Source organism: Puma concolor, chromosome C2 (assembly GCF_028749965.1).
Source record: "Puma concolor isolate L17-30 chromosome C2, mPumCon1.1.hap2, whole genome shotgun sequence".
Taxonomy (NCBI): Eukaryota; Metazoa; Chordata; class Mammalia; order Carnivora; family Felidae; genus Puma; species Puma concolor.
Window position 1 is genome coordinate 34588492 of NC_141675.1, and position 19076 is coordinate 34607567.

General features: G+C 38.7%; 1 protein-coding gene and 2 pseudogenes across 6 annotated transcripts in view; 1 reads left to right on the top strand and 2 right to left on the bottom strand.

Moving 5' to 3' along the window:
- LOC112850019 (small ubiquitin-related modifier 2 pseudogene) overlaps positions 1 to 19076 on the top strand; it is a 243033-nt pseudogene that overhangs the window by 180764 nt on the left and 43193 nt on the right. The window lies entirely within an intron of this gene.
- Positions 1 to 19076, bottom strand: part of PIK3CB (phosphatidylinositol-4,5-bisphosphate 3-kinase catalytic subunit beta) — a 191641-nt gene that overhangs the window by 156713 nt on the left and 15852 nt on the right. The window lies entirely within an intron of this gene.
- Positions 2838 to 2924, bottom strand: LOC112850563 (U6 spliceosomal RNA; annotated as a pseudogene).

Consider the following 19076-nt stretch of genomic DNA (forward strand, 5'->3'; position numbering starts at 1 on the left):
ACGGAGCATGGAACCTGCTTGGGTCTCTCTCTCTCTCTCTCTCTCTCTCTCTCTCTCTCTCTCTCTCTCTCTCACTCTCTCCACCCCTCTACCCCATGTGCACGCATGAACATTCTCTCTCTCAAAATAAATAAACTTAAAAAAGAAGCCTTAATATGAACAGACTCTTAATCTCATTCATTATAAAAATGCAAATCAGGGGCACCTGGGTGGCTCAGTCTGTTACATGTCGGACTTTGGCTCAGATCATGATGTCACTGTTCATGAGTTCAAGCCCCACATCAGGCTTCTCTGCAGTCAGCAAGCAGCCTGCTTTGGATTCCCTGCCCCCTCTCTCTCTGCCCCTCTCCTGCTTGTGCTTGATAGCTCACTTTCTCTCTCTCTCTCTCAAACACACACACACAAATAAACATTTTAAAAATGGAAATTAAAACTACACTGAAGGGCATCCGGCTGGCTAAGTCTGTAGAGCCCATGACTCCTGATTTCAGGATCCTAACTTTGCGTCCCACGTTGGGCACAGAGCTTACTTACAAATAAGTAGAGAAAGAGAGAAATAAAACAAAACTACCCTGAGACACCATTTTCCATCTATCAGTTTAGCAAAACTCCCTGTTTTAAGGTACTTTCCTGGCAAGGCTGTGAAGAAATGTACATTATCCACCATAACAACAACCAAATGGTAATTATGTGAATTATGTGAAAGGTGTGTAACTAGCATTATAGTGGTGAATATTCTGCAATATATACACATGTCAAATCATCACACTGTACACCTTAAACTTATATAAAGTTATATGTCAAACAAATGTCAATAAACCTTGGTGGAGAGAAATACACGTTTCTCATAATCCCTTATAATCAGTGGGAGAGTCTGGGTCCAAACATAAGGGCATTTTGGCAATATCTATCAAAATTACAAAGATATATGGCCCTTGATTAGTAATATCACATCTGAATTTTTATTCCATAATTATATACTTGCTCATGGGCAAAATGACATGTACAAGGTAATTCACTGCAACACTGTTACAATAATAAAAAACTAGAACTAAAATGTCTACCAAGAGAGAACTGGCTAAATGATCCAAAAGGAAACCATACAAATTAAAAAACAAAACTGTACATACTCTTTGGAAAGATCTTCTATGAAGATTTCCATTGTTTAGTAATAAACACAATGTGTAAAGGGAAGGGTGGGAAGACCAATTTGTAAAACAATAGGTATAATATGCTGGCTTTGGAATTGGTGGGTTTTGGAGGGTAAAGAAATAAGGGTTTTGGAGGGGAAAGAAATAAGAATCTGTGTTTTTATTAATATAAAGAAACTCTAGAAGGATACGTAAACTAATAAATAGTTCCCTGGGTGGGATAAGCACGCTGGAGGAATGGGGTGAACAGGAACAGGGTGGCTGAGGGCTAGGGGTGGGAAGGTTTACATTGTTTAACTTTTTTATGTTTAAAAAGTTGTCAATCCCATGGGAATCCATTACTACTAAATAGATCAGTAAATTAATAAGCCAAAAAGGGTCCAAATACTATCAATATACACACATGGTGACAGGAACTATGCTTGTTTTTTTTTTTACCATCTCTATAACCAAGATCCCAGCAATGCCCATCTATCTCACTGAAGTCTGTAGTGTGACCACATCCATTTGGCTTAAGCCATCAGCCCAAGATCTCTAACACTAGTCTTCTAGAGAAAAGATATTTTCTCTGTAATTCTGTTTTCCTTCTCTCGGGTTCAGGGTCAACCTCTTCTCCCTTAGTAGTTTTGATGTGTGTGTGTGTGTGTGTGTGTGTGTGTGTGTGTGTGTGTGTGCGTGTGTGTATTATTTCTCCAGTCACTTCATAACAAAAGCCTCACCTAAGGATTGTCCTTCTTGTCTATGAGTCCACAGGTTAGACTTTTCTATTCACCAGCAATTCACCGTAACAACCAAGTCATGGTCTAATAAATAAGGGAACCTACAAAATGAAGGCATCCAGAGTTTGCCAACCAATAATATCTCCTCCTCAAACTAAAACAATGAGATAACCCATATCCTGGATTATCCTCCCTAATGAGTTTATCATCCACCTCTCATTTACCTAAAATGCAAAATAGTATGGTATCTATGCAAATGCTGCTCATTCCAGCACCCTGTCCATTAGGCCAACTCCTATGTACCTACATCAGTTGAGGTGACTTCTTCTCTAGAGCCTTTCCTAATCCCCCAAGACTCACTCCCATCCATGGGATCCTGCTGTGACCTGTGTGTATCTCATTTATCACAGTGCATTGCAAATAAGAGTTTGCTTATCTTCCCTTCTGGACTATGGATCCCTCAGGAAAAGGAGACAGTCATACTCATATTATAACCCAAGTACTCAGCAAAGTGCCTTTACAAACGGCAGGTAATCAAAAATGTTCAGTGACTGAATTAAAGAAACTACACATGTAGACAAATTGTGAGCATGAAGGAAATTCCACTTAATGTTCTCTTAGCCCCAAAGGCATTTTACTTCATTCAGTCCCTGCTAAGAAAGAAACAGCAACTCCAATAACACTTTCCCTTACTGATACCTATTAATATTCTAGGTTAATATAAAACAACTGAAAACATTATCTCAATCACTTCAAGAATGTTGCATAAAACTATGTTAAAAATGTGTGTCTATTAAAGGATAATAAATAGTTGATGAAGTGCTAAATTTTTATGACCTTTTGTTCATGTTTTGTTTTTAAGAAATGATATAATGACAAAAAACAAGGATATATAGTATCTTCTAAGAAGGCAGATAGGATTATAGGGATCAAGTATTCCTCCACATTGTCTTTTTTGTGTTTTGTTTTTAATATGGAACGCTTCACGAATTTGCATGTCATCCTTGTGCAGGGGCCATGCTAATCTTAGTATATGTGCTGCTGAAGCAAGCACCACATTGTGTCTTAAACACTGACTTGTATGAGCTTTCCCATATGGGCTGTCCCAAGTGGCCTGATGAAAAGAAAGCAGAGAATAAAATAATCAACTATTCATATATAACCAAGAACTGTATGGCAGGTGCCTATAATTCAGAATGGGTTTCCAAATTTTATCAAATAATGGTAAAAACTAGGAACCAGAGAGAAAAACAAATTTTAAGGATGCCTGTTAAAAACTTCCTAGTTAACCATGAAACTGTCTTCCAAATCCAGGAATTCAGTAAAGCTTTCTGTTTTCTGTCAGAGAATGTTAAGGAACAGTAAACATAACTAGGAAATACATGGATGTATATTGAACCATGGATAAACACATTTCTATTTATCTCTGTATCTAAAAAGACTAGTAATTTTATACTGATATCTCAAATTCCAATCTAACACAACATCGTTCAATCCATATTTACAATTCCCTTTTTAATTTTTTTATTTTTTTAATGTTTATTCATTTTTTTGAGAGAGCATGAATGGGGGAAGGGCAGAGAGGAAAACACAGAATCCAAACCAACCTCCAGGCTCTGAACTGACAGCCCAGAGCCTGATGCGGGGCTCGAACCCACAAACCATGAGATCGTGACCTAAGCCGTTGGATGCTTAACCAGCTGAGCCATCCAGGCACCCCTTTAATTTTTTTTAATATTTATTTATTCTTGAGACAGAGAAACAGAGCACGAGCAGGGGAGGGGCAGAGAGAGAGGGAGACACAGAATCAGATGCAGGGTCCAGGCTCTAAACTGTCAGTACAGAACCTGATGAGGGTCTTGAACCCACAAAATGTGAGATCATGACCTGAGCCAAAGTCAGGCACTTAACCGATCCAGGTGCCCCTACAATTCCCTTTACCAGAGTGATAAATCTCTTTATCTTCAACATATTGGTAAACACATTCAATCCTAAAATATGTAAAGTAGTTACAGAATTCTTAATTCAAACCACTGTGAAAAACAATTCTACTGACAACAGTTCAGTATTTGTTTAGAAATTTTTTTTGTTTTGGGGCGCCTGGGTGGCGCAGTCGGTTAAGCGTCCGACTTCAGCCAGGTCACGATCTCGCGGTCCGTGAGTTCGAGCCCCGCGTCGGGGTCTGGGCTGATGGCTCAGAGCCTGGAGCCTGTTTCCAATTCTGTGTCTCCCTCTCTCTCTGCCCCTCCCCCGTTCATGTTCTGTCTCTCTCTGTCTCAAAAATAAATAAACGTTGAAAAAAAAAATTTTTTTTAAATAAAAAAAAAAAAGAAAGAAATTTTTTTGTTTTGAGCTTGCGGTGTATAGTCAAAATTCTGTGCAGTTAACTGGTTTAGTTTTTATTCTTTTTCCCTTTCAATGTGGTTGTTATTTACTAGAAATCCAGTTAGGTTCATTTGTTTGTGTCTTTATTTCACTTGGGCTGTTTTCTTTCCACCCAGATAGATTTTATGTATTTGTTTTTCATTATGTTAAACATTCATATAGTTCTAAAACTCAGACTTAACACAAAAAGATACTCTCACAAAAGCATCCCTCTCTCTATCCCTACTACTTCCATTCTCTTCCCCTTCATCCCTTCTACACCATTTCCACCCAAATCCTGTAAGAAACCAATCTCAGTAGTTTCTGGCTTATCCTTCTTGTATTTATTTTGGCACCTATGTGCAAATACATATTTATATTCCTGTTTCCTTCTTTTCTTACATAAAAGGCTAACACATTATAGTTATGCGTTTGCACTTTTTTCCATTAACAGTAGGCCCTGGAAATAACTTTGTATCAGTTCACAGGGCTCTTCCTCACTCTTTTCTTACAAGTGCACTGCACTCCACTGTGTGGATGTACCACTGTTTATGGGTATTTATATTGTTTTCAATATTTTCACAATGCAAAAATGTAAACTAATGACATCCTCCTGTTCTGCATCCACTATCTCAGACACAAACAGAAACAATCAAAAAAACTGGCTCTACCTCTAAAACACACCAAATTCAACACTTCCATTGTTCCCGACACAGTCCCTGTCTAAGTCCTCATCAATACTTCTTGGCTGTTTTGCTCCAACACCCTCCTAATCAGTCTCTCTGCCTCTACTCTAGCCTCTCTACAGTTCATCTGTGTCAAAGCAACCCAAAATGTTCTTCATAGACCATGAATCAGGAAACTCCAATTCCTTGTTTAAAACCTTTCAAAAACATCCCATTGTAACCCTACCTGAGTTGCACCAAAACCTGCAGAGACCCTATATGATCTGATATCTGTCAACCTCTGACCTCAGCTTCCACTCTCTTCTTCATTCACTACTCTTTAATCACACCGGTTTGTTTTCTGTTCCTCCCATAATATGTTCCTTACTTTGTGCTTTTATACTTGCTGTGCTTTCAGCTTCAAATGTTCTGCCCCTGGTTATCGGCGACCTTCTAACATTCATGTCTCAACCAAAAGTTACCTCCTCTAAGAGGCTTTCTGTGTACTGGCACAGTTAAGCTATAACCTGGGTCATTTTATACCACTTTATTACCTTCATAATTCTTGTTAGTGCTTATAATTCTCATTTATTATTTACATGTTTGTTTCTTCCACTGGAAAAGGAGGAAAGATGGATTTTCTTTAAGATTTTTTTAAGGTTTATTTGTTTATTTTGAGAGAGACAGAGAGAAATGACAGGGAGGGGGGTCGGAGGGGAGTCCCAAGCAGGCTCCACAGGGTCAGTGAAGAGGCCAACATGAGGCCCAAACTCACAAAACCCTGAGATCATGACCTGAGCCAAAATCAAGAGTCATACACTTAACCCAGTGAGTCACCCAGGCACCCCTAAGATTTTGTTTTTAAGTAATCTCCACACCCAAGGTGGGGCTCAAACTCACGACCCAGAAATCAAGAGTTGCATGCTCTACCGACTGAGCCAGGCAGACACTCAGGAAAGATAACTTTTAATCCATACAACTTTAACTTTGTTTTTTTTTAAACTTTCTCTAAGTCTGAAATTATTTCAAATAATTCTCCATGGAATTGCTTATTCTGGACATTTTATATAAATGGAATCATTAAATACTTTTGTGAATGGTCTCTTTCGCTTAGCATTGTTTTCAAGGTTCATCCATGTTGGAGCATGTATAAACGTAACTGCACTCCTCTTTAAGGCTGAATACTACTCCACTGTATGGATGAACTACGTGTCATTACGCATTCATCAGCTGAAGGACATCTGGGTTGTTTCTACTTTTTGGCTATCGTGAATAATGCTGTTTTGAACATTCATGTACAAGTCTTTGTACGGGCATGTGTTTCAATTCTTTTGAGTATATACCCACAAGTAGAATTGCTGGGTCACACGGTAATTCTATATTTAACTTTTTGAGGAATTGACAACTATTTTTCCAAAGTGGCTGCACTATTTCACAATCCAACCAGCAACGTATGTGGGTTCCAACTCTACATGTAATACTTGTTATTGTCCGTGTTTTCATTATAGCCACCCTAGTGGTGTAAAAAGTGGTATCTCTTATGTTTTGATTTGCATTTCCTTAATGACTAATGACATTGAGCAATTGCTCATGTGCTTATTAGACATTTGTATAACCTCCTTGGAAAAATGTTTACTCAAACTTTTTGCCAACTTTTAAATTAGGTTATTTAAGTTTGTATTACTGAATTATAAAAGTGTTCTTTATATATATTCCTTATCAGATATATCCTTTGCTACTATTTTCTCACTGGCCATCTATTTGAATGAGGATCTGAGTTTTCCTGTCAACTTAACCACCTGGTTCAGAAGATCTCTATCACTATTAGCTAATAACCATAACTAGCATATTAAAAACAATTTATAAAAATGTTGTATCACTGACAATGGTCACTTGAAACCTACATTTTATAGGAAATATAAAACTGCATTTAGGTAGTACTAGGACTCAGAAGACGCAAATTACTAATATGTTGTCAATGCTAAGTGGTAGTGTCCAGAATACTTTTTCACTTTAACAATTCACACAAAATCAAAAACACAATCTTCTAAACTCCTTATATTTATTTTTTTTAATTTTTTTTTTTTCAACGTTTATTTATTTTTGGGACAGAGAGAGACAGAGCATGAACGGGGGAGGGGCAGAGAGAGAGGGAGACACAGAATTGGAAACAGGCTCCAGGCTCTGAGCCATCAGCCCAGAGCCTGACGCGGGGCTTGAACTCACGGACCGCGAGATGGTGACCTGGCTGAAGTCGGACGCTCAAACGACTGCGCCACCCAGGCGCCCCTAAACTCCTTATATTTAAAAATACACATAGTAAAACAGCTTTTTAGAGTACTTCACATGTAAGGATAGAAATGAGCACATTTTAGAAACTTCCTATTTAGGACTACAGGAACAGGAAAAAACTTCTCAACCTGACAAACAAGACATTGAGTGATCCACCTCTTCCTACCTATCTTCTGCAACTCCCTCCCACTTTTCATCCCAGCTGGAAATTATTTAAATACTTGTGACTGAGCCCTAGTATCACCTCCTAGGGAAAATCCTTCCTTGACCACCTTGCTCCTAAGAAATAGTTTAAAATTTTCTATTCCAGTGGTTCTCAAACTTTTTGGTTGCAGGTCCCCTTCACACTCTTAAAAATTATCAAGGACTCAGGGGCACCAGGCCAGCTCAGTAGGAGGAGCATGTGACTCTTGATCTCAGGGTTGTAAGTTCAAGCCCCTCATTGGGTGTAGAGGTTAGTTAAAAAAATAAAATCTTAAAAATAAAATTATTGAGGGGCACCTGGGTGGCTCAGTGGGTTGAGTATTTGACCTCGGCTCAGGTCATGATCTAACAGTTCATGAGTTCGAGCCCACGTCGGGCTCTGTGCTGACAGCTCAGACCTTGGAGCCTGCTTGGGATTCTATGTCTCCCTCTCTCTCTGCTCTCCTCTATTCACGTTCTGTCAAAAATACATAAATATTTTAAAAAAATTTTTTTAATTATCAAGGACTCAAAAGCTCTTATTTAAGTTATATCAATATTTGCTGAATATGAAGTTAAAAACAAGGATTTTAAAACATTTACCATGTAAAAATTAATAGATCTATTAAATGTTTATTTAAAACATTTTAAACATATTTTAACTTTAAAAACCATAATTTTCAAAACCAAACTTTTAGTGAAAAGACTAATACTGCTTTATATTTCTGCAAATCTACTTAAATGTCTGGCTTAATAGAAGTCAGCTAGATTCTCTTCTCTGCTTCTGTATCCAATGTATTGGCATATCACAAATTATATTGCCTCTGGAAAACTCCATCATATATTTGTAAGCAAATGACATCAAAAAAGCAAATAATGTCTTAAGTTATGAAAACAGATTTCACCTTACAGATCCTTATGAGCTCAGGGATCACTAGGGTCCCCATACTGTGAGAACCACTGCTCCATTCTGGGCTCCCAAAATACTCTGGATTGGCTCTATCACTTGCACTCACCACACAACATCAGAATTATCTGTTCATTTGTCTTTCTTAAAATTCCTTAAAGCCATGAATGCCAAAGCCTTCGACTTTGCATCCCCAAGTGCCTCATACAGCATATACCATATATCCTCTCAATAAACACTCCACAAATAAGTATTACTATACAGGAAATATATAGTAAACAAGAAAATAGTCATACACCTTAATATCAAAAGGTATATGTGAATAAAGCAGATTTTTCCATGGCCAGTTCTTTAGCTAACAGAAATGCACAAAAGAAAATCTTGCATTTATAACAATTCCAGAAGTTAGAATAAAGGATACCATTCAGACTTGGTCTGACCACACTAGATTAGACCTTTTCAAAGTTCAGCCCTGAGGGAACAAGGAAAGCAGATCCTAAAAAGTATCTTAGACTGTAAACAAACACCCACTGCTCCAGTCTTCTGACTAAATAAAAGTATCCACCTCTGTAACAAGACAATTTACCCACTGTTTAAAAAAAATGGGTGGGGAGGAGTGTTGGTGTTAAGGTAGGGAGAGTGCCAGTGACTGATGACTAAGACTCAAACAGGTATTCCCAGCTCATGAATTTCCTGAAATTTTGTCAATCAAATTAGAATGTGAAAAAATGTATTTTCCTGTCTTTATTTGCATTGATTTTCAAATCAATGCCACCTTGCATTTTTATAAATGAACATCATCCTCCCAGAGCGACTGGGTGGCTCAGTCAGTTGATCGGCCAAGTGACTCTCGATTTCGGCTCAGGTCATGATCCCAGGGTCATTGGATCAAGCCCTGTGTTGAGCTCCATGCTGAACGTGGAGTCTGCTTAAGGTTCTCTTTCTCTGTCTCTCTCTCTCTCTCTCTCTCTCCCTCTCCCACTCTCCTTCTGCCCTCTCCCTGGCTTGAACTCTCTCTCACTCTCTAAAATAATAAATAATAATAAATATCATCCTCCCAAATTAAATACCAACATCATAACATTATTGAAGATAGGACACATATGTGCATCTCTCACTTACACCTAGCCCAGTACCTTGATGCTCAACCAATATGTTTAGGTTTGTCCATTAATTGGATATATGAAGAAGTACTTGCACCAAGGAAAAAGAGATCCCTTTCCAGTAAGACTTAGGATGGGTTGGGATGGGATGTCACACTAACCAAGATGAAGAGAAAAGCTCTTTGAACAATTCTCAGGAGTGATGGGGAAATTCAATGCAGAGCTAAAAGAGCCTGGGGCTCTAGGGGAGCAGCCTGCACACCCTAGAGAAATGGCCTCCTTCCCTAGGTCTGTACTCTACACTGTAAAATGAAGTTCTAAAATGCAGCTGGCCTCCTTCCCTAGGTCTGTACTCTACACTGTAAAATAAGCTCTAAAATGCAGAGGCTCTTGGCCACCCTTTTCAGGAAGTCTTGGTAGCCTGCATGCCCAAGAAAGCCCCAACCCTTGGCAGAACAAATCTGACATTCCAAAGGTCTGAATTTTGACTGGAGTCAGCTCACTAGTATTCCATATATTGGCAAAGCACTCATTTACTGTTAAATCACTTACAACAAACAGATTAGAAATGTTACTACTTTTTCTAGATAAGGAAATAGGAACACAAGTAACCTGACAAATTATTTGACCTCTTCTGGAGAAAAAGCCATGTGAGTATTTTAGAAAATAACAGTCATCAAAATAATTTCCTAGCTCCTATTATAAAATTTAATAAAAGCAGAACTCTTATTAAACTTTTAGTAGTTAAAATCACAGAATATTTTTGCATTAGCAACACACCGTAAATACAGAACCAATACAAAGACATTCACTTTGGCATAACCTTAGAACACTGTTTATAGAACCATAATATCATGGTTTAGAAAATAAGTGTTTCTTCTAGTTTTCTTGTCACAGGAAACTAATATCCATTATGTTCACTAAAATTTCACTATATTCTAAATTTTATTTATTTTTATATTACCTAATCAAAAAGCCTTCTATGGCCTTTAAGTGGATATAACATTATTCTCATTTGATAATCTCATCAACTATTAAGAATAGCTCTACAAGAGGTGCCCGGGTGGCTCAGTTAAGCATCTGACTCTTGATATTAGTTCAGGTCATGCCGTCACGGTCATGAGACCAAGCCCCTCGTCTGGCTTGGCACTGAGCATGAAGCCTGTTTGGGATTCTCTCTCCCTCTCTATCTGCCTCTCCGCCACTTGTGCATGTGTGCACCAGCTCTCTGTCTCTCAAAATAAATAAACATTAAAAAAAAAAAAAAACAGCTCTACAAAATAAGCTGTAATCTGGTCATTAAATGCAAGATACACAATTCCTTAGGAATTCTTTTTCTTTCCTAGGTATACTGAGAGTAGCCTTTAACAAACTCATTAAGAATAAAAAAATCAGGGGCGCCTGGGTGTCTCAGTTGGTTAAGCATCCAACTCTTGGTTTCAGCTCAGGTCATGATCCCACAGTTTGTGAGTTTGAGACCTGTGTCAGACTCTGCTCTGACAGTACAGAGCCTGCTTGGGACTTTCTCTTCCCCACCCCCCTCTCTGCTCCTCCCCTGCTCCTGCTGCTCACTCTAAATAAATAAATAAATAAATAAATAAATAAATAAATAAATAAATAAACTTTAAAAAAAAAGGAATAAAAAAATCAGCATTAGAAAATCCACTTCCCATTTTAAAAGGATTTGTCCTTCCCCTTACAAAAAGTATCAGAATTTCCTTAATTATATCAGCAGAGCAACGGGTTTTATATAGACTAAGAGAAAGATGGGTTAACACACTATCATAAACACATCAGTGCTTTGTTTATAAAATCTTAAGTGGTTTTTCAGACTTGAAAAGAAACATTACGGAGTACCACCAGTGTCTTCATCCAGCCACATGATAACTAAACATGCTCAGCAGACAGAGGAACCCCAGGCAGGAATGACTAAATTGGCATCATCCTATTTGGTCAAGGCTGGGACTGAAGACAGAAGGCTCTGAATCTCAGGGTATCTGGCACCTATTTATTCAAAATTATTCTGGAGTAAGTTAGACTTGAAAAGAGACCAATAGGAGATAAAGAGCTAGAAAGAAAAATAAGCTAACATTTATGTAGTGAGAGGATGGGCAATTTCTGGAGTTACACAGGAAAACAAGTAGACTGGCCAGTGGTGATGCTGCCCATGGCTGGATGTTGAAAAACACGATCATCAAAATACAAGAAACTGGGACATTACAGGGATCCCTATGCAGGGGAAAAGAGGCTTACTTTTTACAATAAATTTTTGTACTTTTAAGCTTTATACTATACACAATCATTCCATGGCTCCTATAGCTCTTTGTGGAAGTGCCCACAAACACATAAATTATATCCATACACATAGATTTGTTAATCACTACTCTGAATTTGAGCCATTTATAACAGTATGTCAATTTGCCTTGTTTCTTTCAACGGTCATAATCCAGATCTTAGATCATATAGAATCTGAACGAAATGTTTCAGAATAAAATCTAAATGTTATTTATTCATTACAGGATTGCTTGTAATGTCTAAAAACTGTAAACCTAAAAATCTACCAATAGGGAGCTGGTTAGGTACATAATGGTATATCCACGTAAGAGAAGGCTACGCATACAACTAAAAAAAACAAAGTCTCTAAATGAAAAAAAAAAAAAAAACAGCAACACTCAGAACAATGTTTGGAGTACACTATCATTTTTATTTTTTTAAAAAGTTAGGAGATATATAAAAACATATGTATTTGCTTATATAAGCACTCAGGAAAAATGCGTTTGTAACCACTGGCTGCCTCAAGTAATGAAAATTGGGTGGCTGGACAACAGATAGAAGGGAGACTTTTCAGGGTGGCTCAGTCGGTTAAGCTTCTGACTCTTACTTCCAGCTGGGTCATGACCTCATGGTTCATGGGTCTGACCCCACATCCAGCTCTGCGCTGACAGCATGGAAGCCTGCTTGACACTTCTCCCTCTCTCTCTGTCCCTCCCTCACACATGCATGTGCCTTCTAGCTCTCTCTCTCTCTCTCTCTCTCTCTTTCTCTCAAAATTAGTAAACTTAAAAAAAAGACTTTTCACTGTATGCTTTGTTTCCTTTTGAATTTTGAATCATAGAAGTGTATTACCTGTTCAATAATCAATAATTAAAAAATTAAAACTAAACCCAGCATCTTGAGGCATCTAATTCCTGTACTTACCTCACTTGCTAGCATTTTCAATCCCCTCCTACCAACCAGATCTTTCCCTCTGACTCCAGAAACATACATACCTCACTTGTCCCTCTTTCCCTTCTTCCCAACCTTTTCCTTTTCCTTCCTTAACGGCCAACATCATCTCCATTAGTCTCTCCCTACTAGCTCCCTTAATGCCTGTAGTCTAGATTTTGTCCCATCCCTCCACTGAGAAAGTTTCACCATCAAGTCCTTCAAGACCAAATTCAAGTCTGGTTTCCAGGATGTCTTCTTTTACCAGTCCAGCTCACATTGACCTTGGTCTCCTCAGAATCTTAAGGATTTTTAAAACACAATTTAGCATTATACTGTAGGTTGTCTTACAGTGCTGGTTATTTTATTATGTCTTGTACCCTAAATCAAATTAAGGGCTGGGAAAAAATGGATTTATAAATACCATGACATGGTATTTCAATTGACTTTATTAGAACTCTTTATTCATCCTCTTCGTGGGGTGACTACAATGTACAGAACAATGTACAATATTTAGAGTACACACTTTTTAATTTTTTTTTTTTTTTTTTGAAAGAGAGGGAGAGCATGAATGGGGGAAAGACAGACAGGGAAACAGAGAATCCCAATCAGGCTCCATGCTGTCAGTGCAGAGCCCAACAGGGCTCGATCTCACAAAATGTGAGATCATGACCTGTTAAAATCAAGAGTCAAGACACTTAACCGAATGAGCTACCCAGGCAGCCCTAGGGTATGAATTTTTAGCCTTTGCTTGCCTCAGGGAATGAAAGTGGATGGCTGGGGAATGGGTGGAAAGGTAAGTATTTCTCTAGGTTCAATGTTCCTAAGGCCCAAGGCTTTCTTCAGTTTAATTCAAACATTATCAAGTGCCTACTGTATGCCAGGCACTGTGCTAAGTATTTTAGTGGTGGATGCAGGGTGAAACTAAATTGTAAAAGACATTACAAGAGATGGTTCTCCACCCTAAGGGGTAAATAATTAGCTATGGGAATTTCAAAAGAATGGAGTGGGGGCGCCTGGGTGGCGCAGTCGGTTAAGCGTCCGACTTCAGCCAGGTCACGATCTCGCGGTCCGGGAGTTCGAGCCCCGCGTCAGGCTCTGGGCTGATGGCTCAGAGCCTGGAGCCTGTTTCCGATTCTGTGTCTCCCTCTCTCTCTGCCCCTTCCCCGTTCATGCTCTGTCTCTCTCTGTCCCAAAAATAAATAAACGTTGAAAAAAAAAAAATTTTTTAAACAAAAGAATGGGGTGAAAGCTAAGACAAAGGTATAGGATATAAAAGTGGGGCTCTTAGTGCAACCTAGACGGTTTTGGGGAAAAGTACACCTGAGATGAAAATGAATAAGAGCAAAGTTTGGAGGTAAAAGGGAGCAGAAAGCTTTCTCAATGTGGATGGATGCTACACTAACAGCTCTGTATGAATTAACACATGATGAGGTATTATCCCATTTATCCCATTTTACAGATGAGGAAACAGAGGCATACAGACGACAGATAACTTGCCCAAGATAACATGCTAATAAAGATGATTTCAGGGGGTACCTAGGTGGCTCAGTTTGTGGAATGTCCAACTCTTGATCTGGCTCAGGTCATGATCCCAGGGGCGTGGGACTGAGCCCCACATCAGGCTCCAGGTTGAGCATGGAGCCTGCTTGAGATTCTTTCTTCCACTGCCCCTTCTGCTCCTCTCCCCAACTTGTGCTCTCAAAAAAAAAAAAAAAAAAAAAAAAGTCAAGCTTTCTTTAAAAAAGAAAACAAAAACAAAAACGGGGCGCCTGGGTGGCTCAGTCAGTTGAGCCTCTGACTTGGGCTCAGGTCACAATCTGAGGGGGGGTTCAAGCCCCGCGTCAGGCTCTGTGCTGACAGCTCAGAGCCTGAAGCCTACTTTGGATTCTGTCTCTCTCTCTCTCTCTGCCCCTCCCCTGCTGGTGCTCTATCTCTCTCTCTTTCAAAAATAAATAAACATTAAAATTTTTTAAAAAAACAAACAAAAAAAACAACTATGAACTCAGTCTGGTCCCAAGACAGTAACAGAAAGGTTGAGTCTTGGGTTTCAGTACTGCCTTGGGAAGACCAGGGCTATTTCACTCCTATCCTTATTCCTCTCTCCCTTTTTTTCCTCCAATCATTCTTCTAGCTTTTCCCAGATTTTCTCCTGTTCATCTTCCTTCCCTGACTCTATCAGCATCATAGCCTTTCTCTTTCTCTGTCTCCACACATATCCTGCACAAACTGTATCATACCTGGCCACTATAAAACTAGACAAAACTGTAGCAGAAAGATTATAGATAAAATTTAAATGTCCATTCATACACAAATAGAGAAAAATATTGACAACAAAATAATTAGAAGCCATGAAAAGGAATAAAACAGTTCAATACCTAAAAACTATCAAATATATTGGTAACTGACAAACAAAAGACACAAAGAACAATGAGTATGCTATACTATTTTTTGTGAGGGTGGACGGTTTGGGGGTATATATATTAATAAATGTAATAGATTCTAGTAAGTTGGCGGCTTAATTCAAATCTCATGCTGGGGCAACTTACAAGTACAACTCATAACTTACAACGTATTTGAGCCAAAATATATAGGAAGTAAAAAGTCACGGGCATACTTACTAAAAGACAAACCAAGCACACTAACACAAAAAACTATTAAATAACATCATAAGTCAAGATCTGAACTCATATTTAGTGATTCACTTTGATCAGAGGGTAAAATCTTAGGGGCCCTGACTTTGTGGCTTCCTATTACCCATTGCCTCCAGCCTGCACACAGCCATCCAGCCATCTCTATCCTGGAATTCTCTTGGTGAAATCTGAAATGCTCCCAACGGTCTAAAATGTAATCCCAGGTGCCTGGGTGGCGCAGTCGGTTAAGCGCCCGACTTCAGCCAGGTCACGATCTCGCGGTCCGTGAGTTCGAGCCCCGCGTCAGGCTCTGGGCTGATGGCTCAGAGCCTGGAGCCTGTTTCAGATTCTGTGTCTCCCTCTCTCTCTGCCCCTCCCCCGTTCATGCTCTGTCTCTCTCTGTCCCAAAAATAAATAAACGTTAAAAATAAAATAAAATAAAAAATAAAAAAAATAAATAAAATGTAATCCCTATGGGAGCACCTGGCTGGCTCAGTCAGGGGAACATGCGACTCGTAATCTTGCGGTTATGAGTTCAAGTCCCAAACTGGGTGCAGAGATTACTTAAAAATAAAATTTTAAATTAATTAAAAAAAAAAAAAGTAATCCCTCTGCCTGGCAGTCAAGTGTAAACAATGAATTACCAAGGTCAAGTTCTAGCTCCAGCTCATTCATGATTTGTCTCACCTTGGGAAAATTCCCTCAATTTCCATTTTCTTATTTGTAAAGCAGGATGATTAAGCTATATGATCTTTAAGTCCATTTCAGCTATAAATTGCACTTGACTGAGTCACTCATACCTCGAAACTCCTCAGCTTTTGCTCTAATCAAACAACTCTCCAAGCTTCCTCCTACAAGGTCCCACATGGCCCTTGCCTCCCTGTTGGACTCATCCTACACATCTGACCCCCTCACTCTCTCTTCTAAAGTTATATACAGTCTCCTTTCAATTACTCCAAGATGCCAGCCTCCCTCCCACTGGAGTCTTCCCATGCACTGCACCACCATATCCCATCTATTCTAGGGGTGCTCAGTCAGGTCAGACCCAATGCTCCCTTTTGTAAAATAACAAATATTTCATAACATCCTCTTACCACACTGCAATAAAATTTATAGATAATACAAAGGAAACATAATTTTAAGTAATTACATATACATCTTTTAACATAGCATACTGTCTTATAAAGGAGAAATAGGGGCGCCTGAGAGGCTCAGTTGGTTAAGCGACCGACTTCAGCTCAGGTCATGATCTCGCGGTCCTTGAGTTCAAGCCCCGCATCGGGCTCTGTGCTGACAGCTCAGAGCCTGAAGCCTGTTTCAGATTCTGTGTCTCCCTCTCTCTGACCCTCCCCTGTTCATGCTCTGTCTCTCCCTGTCTCAAAAATAAATAAAACGTTAAAAAAATTTTTTTAATAAAAAAATAAAGGAGAAATAAAAAGAATATAATTTAGTACAAAATAATACATATGCTAGGGGCACCTGAATGACTCAGTTCGTTAAGCATCAGGCTCTTGATTTTGGCTCAGGTCTTGAGCTCATGGTTCTTGTGAGTTCGAGCCCGGCAATGGGATCCACACTGTCAGCACGTGGAGCCTACTTGGTATTCTCTTTCTCCCTCTCTCTCTGCCCCTCCCCTGCTCGCTCACATGCCCTCATGCGCAAAAGTAAATAAACTTTAAAAAATACATTTACATATATGTGGGCACACACAAATACCAAATACCCTGGTATAATTATATTAGAAGAGAACGGAGCAGCATAATACTATGTTTTTCATCACAAACTTTGTGGGGACTATTTGACCATTCAAAATGTACATATGAAAGTATAATCCTGATTTATAAAAACAACAAAAACCTCAGAATCAAGAAACCTGAGTGCCAATAACAGCTCTGCCAGTAATAAGCCTAAAATCACTCCTAAGTCTTCCCCCCCCCCCCCAAATTTTTATTTAAGTGATCTCTATACCCAGTGTGGGGCTGGAACTCAGGACCTCGAGATCAAGAGTCACATGTTCTTCTGACTGATCCGGCCAGGCACTCCCCACCCCCCACCTTTTTTTTTTTTTTTTTTTTAATTTTTTAATGTCACTTCAACTATACAGCCTTGGATAAAGTTCCAGGCTGGAAGAAGAGTGCACACACGGCTGGCACAGTCACTGGGTGGTGATCAAGCAGGTGCAACTCCAAGCTTACTTCAACCAGAACAGCAGCTCAGCTAGGATTTGTTTATATACTGCAACTAGCATCTGTTTATATAAGGATTCTGTGTTACTCCTCGTATGATAAAAGGGACTATGGTAGTTTCTTATAAAACTAAACATGTAATTACCCGACAACTCAGTAATTGCACTCTTTGGCATTTATCACAGAAAAGGGAAATATTTTGTTCACACAAAAAATAAATGTTCATACTTGCTTTATTTATAACAGCCCAAAACTGAAAACAATCCAAATCCAATCTAAACAATCCAAAAAAAGAAGCCAATTGGAGACAAAAAACAAAACACTTCAGGAACAAACCTCTTTCTAAAAGACAACACATGAGAGTTAAATGTCTGTTTAAGCCTCAAAGGTTAACTGAGAAACCATTCTTCAAAATACACACACGGCAAAATACCTGAGATTACAGTAAAGCAACTCAAGGTGTTCTGTGAAACTCTGTGGGAAACTAGTCGGGACTGGGTTTCAGGATAGAAGTGCTCTGAATATGACACTGTGTCTTCTCCAACACTCCAATTCTACAGCTAATTACCTTTGTCCTTAATTTAAGTTCAAGTGTAGATAGTATACACAGTATTAGCTCAAAGGAATATAAGCCACAATAGGGGACTGAGAAAAAACATGAAAAGTAAAATCTAGGTATAATTTCCAAATTTTGCTTCATTTACCCCATAGTTTCAAGCCCCTTTTAAAATTCTTGCCAAGGACATTAATAGGTAACTTTTTTTTTATGTATGTTTGTTTATTTATTTATTTTGAGAGAGAGAGAGAAAGAGCACGTGCACATACACACATGTCAGTGAGGGAGGGGCAAAGAGAGAGAGGGAGAGAGAATCCCAAGCAGGCGCCACACTGTCAGAGCAGAGTCTGACACAGAACTCTGTCTCACAAACTGTGAGATCATGACCTCAGCCAAAATCAAGAGTCGGACGTTAACTAACTGAGCCACCCAGGTACCACTAAACTCACTTTAAAATTTACATCATTTCCCTCTCTCTAACAATACTTTTACAGTTTAATGAATATGTAGCAAAATGTTAACAAGCAGATGATATACAGAAAGAAAACCTAGGGCATGAATAATCTCCTGATTAACAACCATAATACTTAGCAAATCACATTTATTAATGAAATTTAAAAAGAAAATAGAATTATTCAGCAAAAAGAAAGTACTGATATATGTTACAGTATGGATGAACCTTAAAAATATTATGCCAAGTACAAGAAGCCAATCACAGAAGACTGCGTAATAGGCAAATCTACAGAGATAAAGTAGATTAGCCATTGCTTAGAGATGGGGCATGATGGGATTGAACAATGATAGCTAAAAGATTTCTTCTTACACTGATAAAAAATGCTCTAAAATTGATTTTTGTATGTATTGGAATATACTAAAAACTACTGAATTATACACTTTCAATGGATGAATTGTATGGTATGCAATTACATATACACACATACACACACACACACATATATATATGTATAATCAATAAACCTATTGTCAAAAAAAAAATTGAGAAAAACTCTCACCACTTTACAAAAAAAATGTTTATTTTCAGCCAGGGTGTATGCACACACACAGGCATGTACTCAAGTGGGAGAAAGTAAGAGAGAGAGGGAAGGAGAGAAA